Source organism: Arachis ipaensis, chromosome B4, assembly GCF_059453495.1.
Source record: "Arachis ipaensis isolate K30076 ecotype BB chromosome B4, ASM5945349v1, whole genome shotgun sequence".
In the NCBI taxonomy this organism is placed as follows: Eukaryota; Viridiplantae; Streptophyta; class Magnoliopsida; order Fabales; family Fabaceae; genus Arachis; species Arachis ipaensis.
Genome location: NC_142439.1, coordinates 70815864 through 70825370, shown reverse-complemented (window position 1 = coordinate 70825370; position 9507 = coordinate 70815864). Strand labels below are relative to the sequence as shown.

The 9507-nt window shown below is 37.5% G+C and overlaps 1 non-coding gene across 1 annotated transcript; it reads left to right on the top strand.

Annotated features, from left to right (window-relative positions):
* The first annotated feature begins 7055 nt into the window (after positions 1-7055).
* On the top strand, positions 7056-7158 carry LOC148567857 (small nucleolar RNA R71). Its single transcript, XR_015881591.1, has one exon. It is a non-coding gene; the product is annotated as a small nucleolar RNA R71 (small nucleolar RNA).
* The last annotated feature ends 2349 nt before the right edge of the window (positions 7159-9507 follow it).

Genomic DNA, 9507 nt, shown 5'->3' with positions numbered 1-9507 from the left:
GGACGCCAACTCCTTACTTGTTACATTGGGCGTTTGACGCCAAATCCTTGCCTGTTTCTGGCGTTTGAACGCCAGAGTTATTCCTCTCTGGGCTCTTACTGTCCTCAGAGGGATTTTGGATAGCAGGTTGTTCATTTCTTGGCTTCCTGCTGCCTTGAAGTGAGGTATTTAATGTTTTTCCACTTCTTAATTGAATTGCTTGGCACTCTTCCGTTATTTGTTTTGATAACTGTTGTTCTGTTTGCTTCAACTGTACTTCCATATTCATATTAGCTATTCTTGTATCTTGTAGTATCTCTTTGAATTCGGCCAGCTGTTTTATTAGAAAGTCTAATTGCTGATTGAATTCAGTAATTTGTTCTGCAGGACTGAGTTTAGCAGATACTGTTTTAGCCACTTCTTTCTTGGATGATTCACTGCTTAGGTACAGATGCTGATTTCTGGCAACTGTATCAATAAGCTCTTGAGCCTCTTCAATTTTCTTTCTCATGTGTATAGATCCACCACCTGAGTGATCTAGAGAAATTTGAGCTTTTTCTAACTGCACTCATTCTGAAAACATTTCAGAGGGGCATTTTCTTAGCATCTCTCTATATCTCTCCCAGGAATCATAAAGAGATTCATTATCTCCTTGTTTAAAGCCTTGGATGTCCAGCCTTAGCTGTGTCATCCATTTTGGAGGGAAGTATTGATTTAGGAATTTTTCTGACAGCTATTTCCATGTCCTTATGCTAGCCTTAGGTTGGTTATTTAACCACCTCTTAGCTTGGTCTTTTATAGCAAATGGAAACAGTAATAATCTGTAGACATCCTGATCTACTTCCTTATCATATACTGTTTCAGCAATTTGTAAAACCTGTGCCAGAAACTCTGTAGGTTCTTCCTGTGGAAGACCGGAATACTGGCAACTTTGCTGCACCATGATAATGAGCTGAGGGTTCAACTCAAAGCTACTGACTCCGATGGAGGGTATACAGATACTACTCCCATATGACGCAGTAATGGGGTTAGCATAGGACCCCAGAGTCCTTCTGGATTGTTTATTTCCACTTAGGTCCATGGTGGAAAAAGGGAATTGATACGAATAGCAAATAGAATAAATTTTTATTTTTTATTTTTATTTTGTAAAAAGAAACGAATAAATAAATATAAAGATAAAATTTCGAAAATTAAATTAGATAATTAGAAATTAAATATAGATTTCGAAAACTAAGAACAAAAAATTTAAAACTAAAATAATTACTTAATTAAGAAGATTTGAAAAACTTTGGATATGATTTTTGAAAAAGATTTTAAATTTTGAAATAAAAAACCTGAATTTTAAAAGTAATTTTCGAAAGTTTGCTTTAAAATAGAGTGAAAATATATTTTTGAATTTAATGAGGAAAGAGAAAAACAGTAAAATAGCACAAAATTTAAAAATTTTTAGATCTACTGCTCCTTGTTTTCGAAAATTGTGGAGGGAAAATACCAAGGAACACCAAACTTAAAAATTTTAAGATCAAGACACAAGGAAAACTCAAGAACACCTTGAAGACTCACAAGAACAACATGAACATGAAGAAAGAACACCAAACTTAAAATTTTTAGAAAATCACAATAAAATTTTCGAAAACTAAAGAAAATCTAACAAGAAAACACCAAACTTAAAACTTGACACAAGATTTGCTCAAAGAAAAATTATTTTTGAAAAAGTTTTAAAAGGAAGATTCCCAATTACCAAGAACATAAACACAACGCTCTAGCCAATTGAGTTATAAATTTAAAGTGTTTTAATATTGTATTTAATAAATAAAATTTTCTTTGAAAACTAATATCTTGAAAAAGCACAAGAAAAACAAGAAAAGACACAGAACAAGAAAAACTAAAGATCAAACAAGGAAAATAAACAAGAACAACTTGAAGATCAAGAGAGAACAATGAACACTAATTTGAAAATTTTAAAGGAAGATAAAAAACGTGCAATTGACACCAAACTTAAAACATAAAACTAAACTCAAACAGAAAAACTCAATTATTAGTAAAAAAAAAAAAAATTTCGAAAAAAAATTTTGAAAAAGAAAATAAGGATTCTAAAATTTTAACAAGAACAATAATAAAAGACTCAAAGACAAAACACATATTAATAAAGAAAAATAAAAAATTTTTTGAAAGATTTTTGAAAAGAAAGTAAAAGGCTCTGACGCAAAAGACAAAATCTTCCTAATCTAAGCAACAGGATGAACTGTCAGTTGTTCAAACTCGAACAATCCCCGACAACGGCGCCAAAAACTTGGTGCACGAATTGTGAATCACACTTTTCACAACTCGTACCACTAACCAGCAAGTGCACTGGGTCGTCCAAGTAATACCTTACGTGAGTAAGGGTCGAATCCCACGGAGATTGTTAGTCTGAAGCAATCTATGGTTATCTTGTACTTCTTAGTCAGGATATCAATTATACTTATCAGTTTGAATTGCGAAAAATAAAAGAGCATAAAATAAATACTTGTTCTGCAGTAATGGAGAATATGTTGGAGTTTTGGAGATGCTTTGTCTTCTGAATCTCTGCTATCCGCCTGTCTTCTTCTTCACGCACGCAAGGTTCCTCCTATGGCAAGCTGTATGTTGGTGGATCACCGTTGTCAATGGCTACCATCCGTCCTCTCAGTGAAAATGGTCCAGGTGTGCTATCACCACACGGCTAATCATTTGTCGGTTCTCACTCATGCTGGAATAGGATCCATTGGTCCTTTTGCGTCTATCACTACGCCCAACCCTTGTGAGTTTGAAGCTTGTCACAGTCATCCAATCCCTGAATCCTACTCAGAATACCACAGACAAGGTTTAGACGTTCCGGATTCTCAAGGATGCTGCCAATGGGTTCTAGCTTATACCACGAAGATTCTGATTAAGAAATCTAAGAGATACTCATTCAATCGAAGGTATAACGAAAGTGATTGTCAGGCACGCATTCATAGGTTGAGGATGGTGATAAGTGTCACGAATCACCACATCCATCATATTAAAGTGCGAATGAACATCTTAGGTAGAAATAAGCGTGTTTGAATAGAAAACAGAAATAATTGCATTAATTCATCGAGACACAGCAGAGCTCCTCACCCCAACAATGGAGTTTAGAGACTCATGCCGTCAAAGAGTACAAAGTTCAGATCTAAAAATGTCATGAGATGTAAAGTAAATCTCTAAAAGTTGTTTAAATACTAAACTAGTAACCTAGGTTTACAGAAAATGAATAAACTAAGATAGATGGTGCAGAAATCCACTTCTAGGGCCCACTTGATGTGTGCTGGGGCTGAGACTTAAGCTTTACACGTGCTTAGGCTGTTTCTGGAGTTAAACGCCAGGTTGTAACCTGTTTCTGGCGTTTAACTCCAATTTGTAACATGTTTCTGGCGTTTAACGCCAGATTGCAACATGGAACTGGCGTTGAACGCCAGTTTACGTCATCTATCCTTGAGCAAAGTATGAACTATTATATATTGCTGTAAAGCCCTAGATGTCTACTTTCCAACGCAATTGATAGCGCGCCAATTGGACTCCTGTAGCTCCAGAAAATATATTCCGAGTGCAGAGAGGTCAGAATCCAACAACATCAGCAGTCCTTTTTCAGCCTGAATCTGAATTTTGCTCAGCTCCCTCAATTTCAGCCAGAAAATACCTAAAATTACAGAAAAACACACAAACTCATTGTAAAGTCCAGAAATATGAATTTTGCCTAGAAACTAATGAAAATATACTAAAACATAACTAAAGCATACTAAAAACTACATGAAATTAATCCCAAAAAGCGTATAAAATATCCGCTCATCACTTCCCTTGATGTTTTACCGAGTGGAGGTTAAAGGTTTATGAAGAGACTTGGTTGGTGTGATGCACTCTTGGAGGGAAAGTGTTTGAAGTTAAGGTAATGTTATGGAAGCAAGTGAACAAGGGTGCTTTGTTGCACAAGGAACACAGTTTCTAGGCTTTAGTTTTGGAGAACATAAGAGTTGAATATCTGGAGTTCACGAAGTGTGAGATTTTAGTTCACATGCACGGTTCAGGTGAGGCTATTTATTGTAAGCTTTAATGAAGAATTGATGGTTAGGATTCATTGGGACAAGTGATAAATGAAGGTTGTGCATGCAAGGTTGAATAAAGACAAAAGTTGCCTCTTCATGAAGCATATCTCTTCGGTCTTCCAAGTGCTTCTTCCAAGGATGTGCAGACTCACCCTTCAACCCATGTGATCCACTTTTGTCTTCATGCTAGCCTTACCCTTCCTTGTCTTGTCCCTTTCATTAAATAGTTCTCTGCTTACCTAACCGTCATAACAAGACAAAAGGAGTGAGTACTAATAGGTGGTGGCAAGAGAACAATTAATATTAAAACTAAAACTTTGACTATCATTCCTCATGCTTGTTTAACCAATCGTGACTCTTTTTTGGTGCCAGCATATATAGTCTTGGAGGACACCAAACTTAGTGTTTGGTCATATGGTTCAAAGTGTCACTTCCTCCAAGTGTTGTCATTGAAATCTCAACGAAATTAGTGTCATTTTTTGGTTAAACCATCATGAGAAAAACTTTATTTTTCTATTTCTAAACATGAACTAAAAATTATAATCATGGTTGCAATTTCATGACTTTCAAAACTCAAGAAAACTTTGACTCTCATGACTTGTTCTTGCAATATATAGAACACCAAACTTAATGTTTGGCTATATATTCCAGTAAACAAGTGTCAAACTCGCACTATGATTATTATTTTTGAAAGGTATCTTAGTGTGCCTGTAGGCACACCAAACTTAGAATTGGATCATCTGCTTCTCAATGTCATGATAATTGTCAAAATTGTCTATGAGGAACAATTATTATTCATAATGAAACATTAAAAACAAAGAAACTAAATCATGGGCTGCCTCCCATGGAGCGCTTCTTTAGCATTACTAGCTTGACGGTTGGTTTACTACTAGGGTGGATTGTACTGTTTGAGGTCCTCTCCACTCACTGTAAAGCTTTTTCCACTTGATTCCCTAATGATTTCTAAATGCTCCAGGGAAAAGACCTTTCTGATGGTGAACACTTGAGGTAACTGAGATGAAATGGTGGGAAGATGGGGGTGGGATTGGTGGATGGTGGATTGATATCACCTTGTCTCCAGGGGAGAAACCTTCTATAGGAACCTTCTTGTTTCTCCATCCCTTGGCGATCTCTTCACAACTCTTTTCTCTTCTTCTAGTAGTGCTCCATTGACTCTTGTTGTGTTAGGTAGTTCCTTGTTAGCTGCTCCTCTAAACTCTTGTGGCTTCATCTCTTCCTTGAACTCCATTGGTTGCTTCTTCTCTTGAGCTTCTTGTTTATCCATCAAGGTAAGCTTCAGATGCTGGCCCTGTGGTTCATTGCTGTTCTCCTTCAGGGGACTTTCAATGTATTCTTCCTTTACTTCCTTCTTCTCTTGTTCAGATTCATGCAAGGGCTTGAAGGCCTGAAAAGTAAGCTGCTCATCATGTATTCTCAGTATCAACTCTCCTTGTTCTACATCAATGAGTGCTTGACCAGTAGCTAGAAATGGTCTCCCTAGAATAATGGGATGGAGGTAACTTTCCTCCATGTCTAGAACAACAAAATCTGTGGGGAGGAATTAGTTTCCCACTTTCACCAACACATTTTCCACTATTCCTTCATCCTGCTTCTGAGTTTTATCAGCCAATTGTATGATTACATCAGTGAATTTCACCTCATTGATTTGCAACTTCTTCATAAGAGATAGAGGCATCACATTTATGCTAGCTCCTAGATCACAAAATCCTATGTCAATTCTTGTTTCTCCTATGGTACAGGGAATATGATGGCTCCTTGGATCTTTTTTCTTCAGGAGTACGTCCTTCTAAATGAGAGCATTGCACTCCTTGTTCATCACCACTGTTTGGCCACCTTTCAGGTTGCTCTTCCTGGCTAGTACCTCCTTCATCCACTTGATACAAGTAGGCATCTGTTTGAGGATTTCGAGGTAGGAAATGTTGACAATGAGAGATGCAAACATGTCTAGGAATCTTGAATATGACCTTTCTTTTTCATCTCCCTTGAGTCTCTGAGGAAATGGTGCCTTTGGCACATAAGGTTTCAGAGTTTCCTTCCTTATTGAGTCTTTTCTTTGTACAGATCCAATTCCTTGTTCCTTTTCTTCCATGTTGCTCTGGGAGTTTCCTTGGCTGTGCTCTTTTGGCTTGGTGGTATCTTCTTCCAGGATTTCTTTATTTGCAAGAGTAACTGCCTTACACTCTTCCCATCTCACCTTCTTCATTTACCCTCTTGGATTTTTCTCCGTGTCACTTGGGAAACTATCAGTGGACTTCGGAATTTACTATGATAGATGTCCTACTTGAGATTCGAGATTTTTAATAACCTTTCCTCGACTTTTTATACTCCCTCTTACTTCTTCTTTGAATTTCTTTATGTCCTCAAATTCCTTGCCAAGGTTTGCAAGCATAGCTTCCATCCTGGCCATTCTGTTATCATTATGTGGTCTGGTATGGTTTTTGGTTGGAGTTTTGGTGAGTGGAGTTATTGTACTGGGTAGGATTGTGAGGTCTGTGATCTTGGCCCTGGTTTTGTTGGTTACCCCACCCAAAATTTGGGTGGTTTCTCCAACCAGAGTTATAGGTTTTGGAGTAAGGATCATTGGTTTGCCTGGATGAATTTCCAAGGTAATTAGCTTCCTCCCAGTTAACTCCTTCTTCTGTCTCTAGCTCTTCCTGGGGTGATGGTTGAGTGTGGATAGCTGCAGCCTGATTCTTTTCTATTTGTTTGGTCAATTCAGCCAGTTGCTTGGTGATCATCTTGTTTTGGGCCAGAATTACATCCATATGGTTCAATTCCAAGACTCCCCTGTTGTTGTTCCTATCTGAGGCATAAAAATACTCATTGTTGGCCACTGTCTCTATCACATCAATGGCTTCTTCAATGGTCTTCTTATTGTTAAGAGAACCTCCAGATGAGTGGACTATAGCCTTCTTTGATTCATGATTCAGCCCTTCATAGAAGATATGAATTTGTACCCACTCATTAAACATGTCAGGGGGCATTTCCTTGTCAAATCTTTGAATCTCTCCCAGGCTTCATAAATGGTCTTACCATCCAGCTGTCTGAATGTTTGCACTTCAGTTCTCAGCCTATTTACTTTTTGTGGAGGGTAGAACCTTGTCAAGAATTTGTTCATTACATCTTTCTAGGTTGTCAGGCTTTCCTTTGGGAATGATTCCAACCATTTTGATGCTTTGTCCCTCAAAGAAAATGGAAACAGTAACAATCTATAGGTGTCAGGATGAACACCATTAGACTTAACCGTGTCACATATCCTTTGGAATTTAGTGAGGTGCTCATTAGGATCCTCTTGGGCACTTCTTCCATAAGAACAGTTGTTTTGCACAAGAGTTATGAGATGAGGCTTCAATTCAAAATTATTAGCATGGATAGTTGGCTTTTGAATGCTGCTGCCATAGTTTTCTGGGTTTAGATTGATGTATGATCCCAGAACTCTCCTCTCTTGTCCAGCAGGGTTAGCTCCACCTCTTTTGGCATGATTGTTAACCTTTCCTTCATGATGGTTTTTCATATCATCCTCCATTGTTATATCAAAGTATTCCTCCTCTTCTTCTACACCAACAACCCTTTTTCCTCTTGCTTCCCTCCTTAATCTCAGGAAGGTTCTTTCCGGTTCACTATCAAAGGAAGTTGAAGTTTCCTTTCACCTACCTGTCATGCAATGAACAAGTACATGAAATACCAAGTGAAGAGTCTACTAAAACAGAGTATAGTTAGCTTGGTTAGAGCAATTTATCAAATAGTTAGTGGGTTAGCTTGTTGGAAAGTAAAGCAGTAAGATAAAATTCACGAAAAACAACTAAAATTTGCAGAAATTAAATGAACAACTGGAATTAAAATTCAATTAATCAAAAGAAAAAGTAAAGTGCTCAATCTAGTTATCCTTCAATTTAGTAATTGTTAATACAAACCCAATCCCCGACAACAGTGCCATAAACTTGATACGTGGAATTTTGCCTCTCAATAAATTCCTTCCGGCAAGTGCACCGGGTTGTCGTCAAGTAAAAACTCACAAAAGAGTAAGGTCGAATCCCACAGGGATTGGTAGATCGATCAATTAAAATTGGTGAATTATACTAGTTGAGCAAAATCAGAATTAAAATTGGGATTGCTGAATGTAAAATAGCGGGAAACTTAAATTGCAAGAAATTAAAGGAACAGAAAATTAAATTGTAGGGAATTAAAGTGACAGAATCTTAAATTGCTGGAAATTAAATGGGATCGGGGAATTAAGCATGAAATTAAAGATGCACAAAGTAAAATTGAATGGGTAGATTAGAGATGGGGAATTCATTGGGTTTTAGGAGATATTGAATTCTCCGGATCAAATCATTTTCACCTCTTCCTCAATCAATTCATTCATTGACAATGCTTGGCAATCTTAGGTGATTGGATCCCAATGTCATGGCTCACCAATCTCTCTAAGCATGAACAATTGCCCAATGTCTTGATTTAATTGCTCATGGGATGAGTTGAAGTTCGGTCACTGACTATACCACACAAATTCATAGATCAAAGTGTTGGTAGGATTACATGTCACTATATCCATCCAAACCCCAATCTAATCCAATGTGAGAAAGCAATTCTAGCATGAATTCTTCATTCCTCTCTCAAGGCTCCGAAGAATTCCAATTATAGATAGCTTCTCTCCCAAGACAACTATCCAATTGAATTAAGACCAAAAGCTTCCTAACAAAAATCAAGAGAAAATAAAGAATAAGAAGATGAAAACTACTATTGATCCATTGAATTACAATAGAGCTCCCTAACCCAACGAAAAGAGGTTCAGTTGTTTATAGCTCTCGAAATGGAAATTGGAATTGAAAGATACATTCTGAAATTAACTCACAGAGAATGAAAAATACAATAGATTAAAAGTGCCCAGGAAAGTAAAAGCTCCAAAAAGGTAAAAGGTTCTCTCTAACTTAAATTCTAAGCTATTTATACACTTTCTTCCATTGATCTTCAAGCACTGAATTGGGCTTTTGGCCTTGATGGAATTGGGATGAAAATGGCTCCAATTGGTTCCCCTTGGTGTTGAGAAGAGATCTGTGTAAAATTTGAATCGTGATGCTTCACGTTTGAGTCAACGTTTGAGGGCCAACGTTGACTCAAACGCCATTTAGAACAAAACCAGACAAACCAAAAAGCTTGCTGTCATTAGCGTTTGACTCAACATTGGAGGGCCAACGTCAGCTAACCCACGTGTACGCATACCTTACGCTTCCGCACAAAAGGATAAAAAATACTCATCCGTGCGTACGCATGCTTCACGCGTGCGCGTGGATGCAAGATTTTCATTTTGTAGTTTTAAAACAAAGCAGGGGAATTGGCTTCAGCATTGGACCTCCAATGTTCCCTCCAACGTTGGCGTTTTCACGCGTATACGTACTCCACGCTTACGTGTGCATTGGCCTTT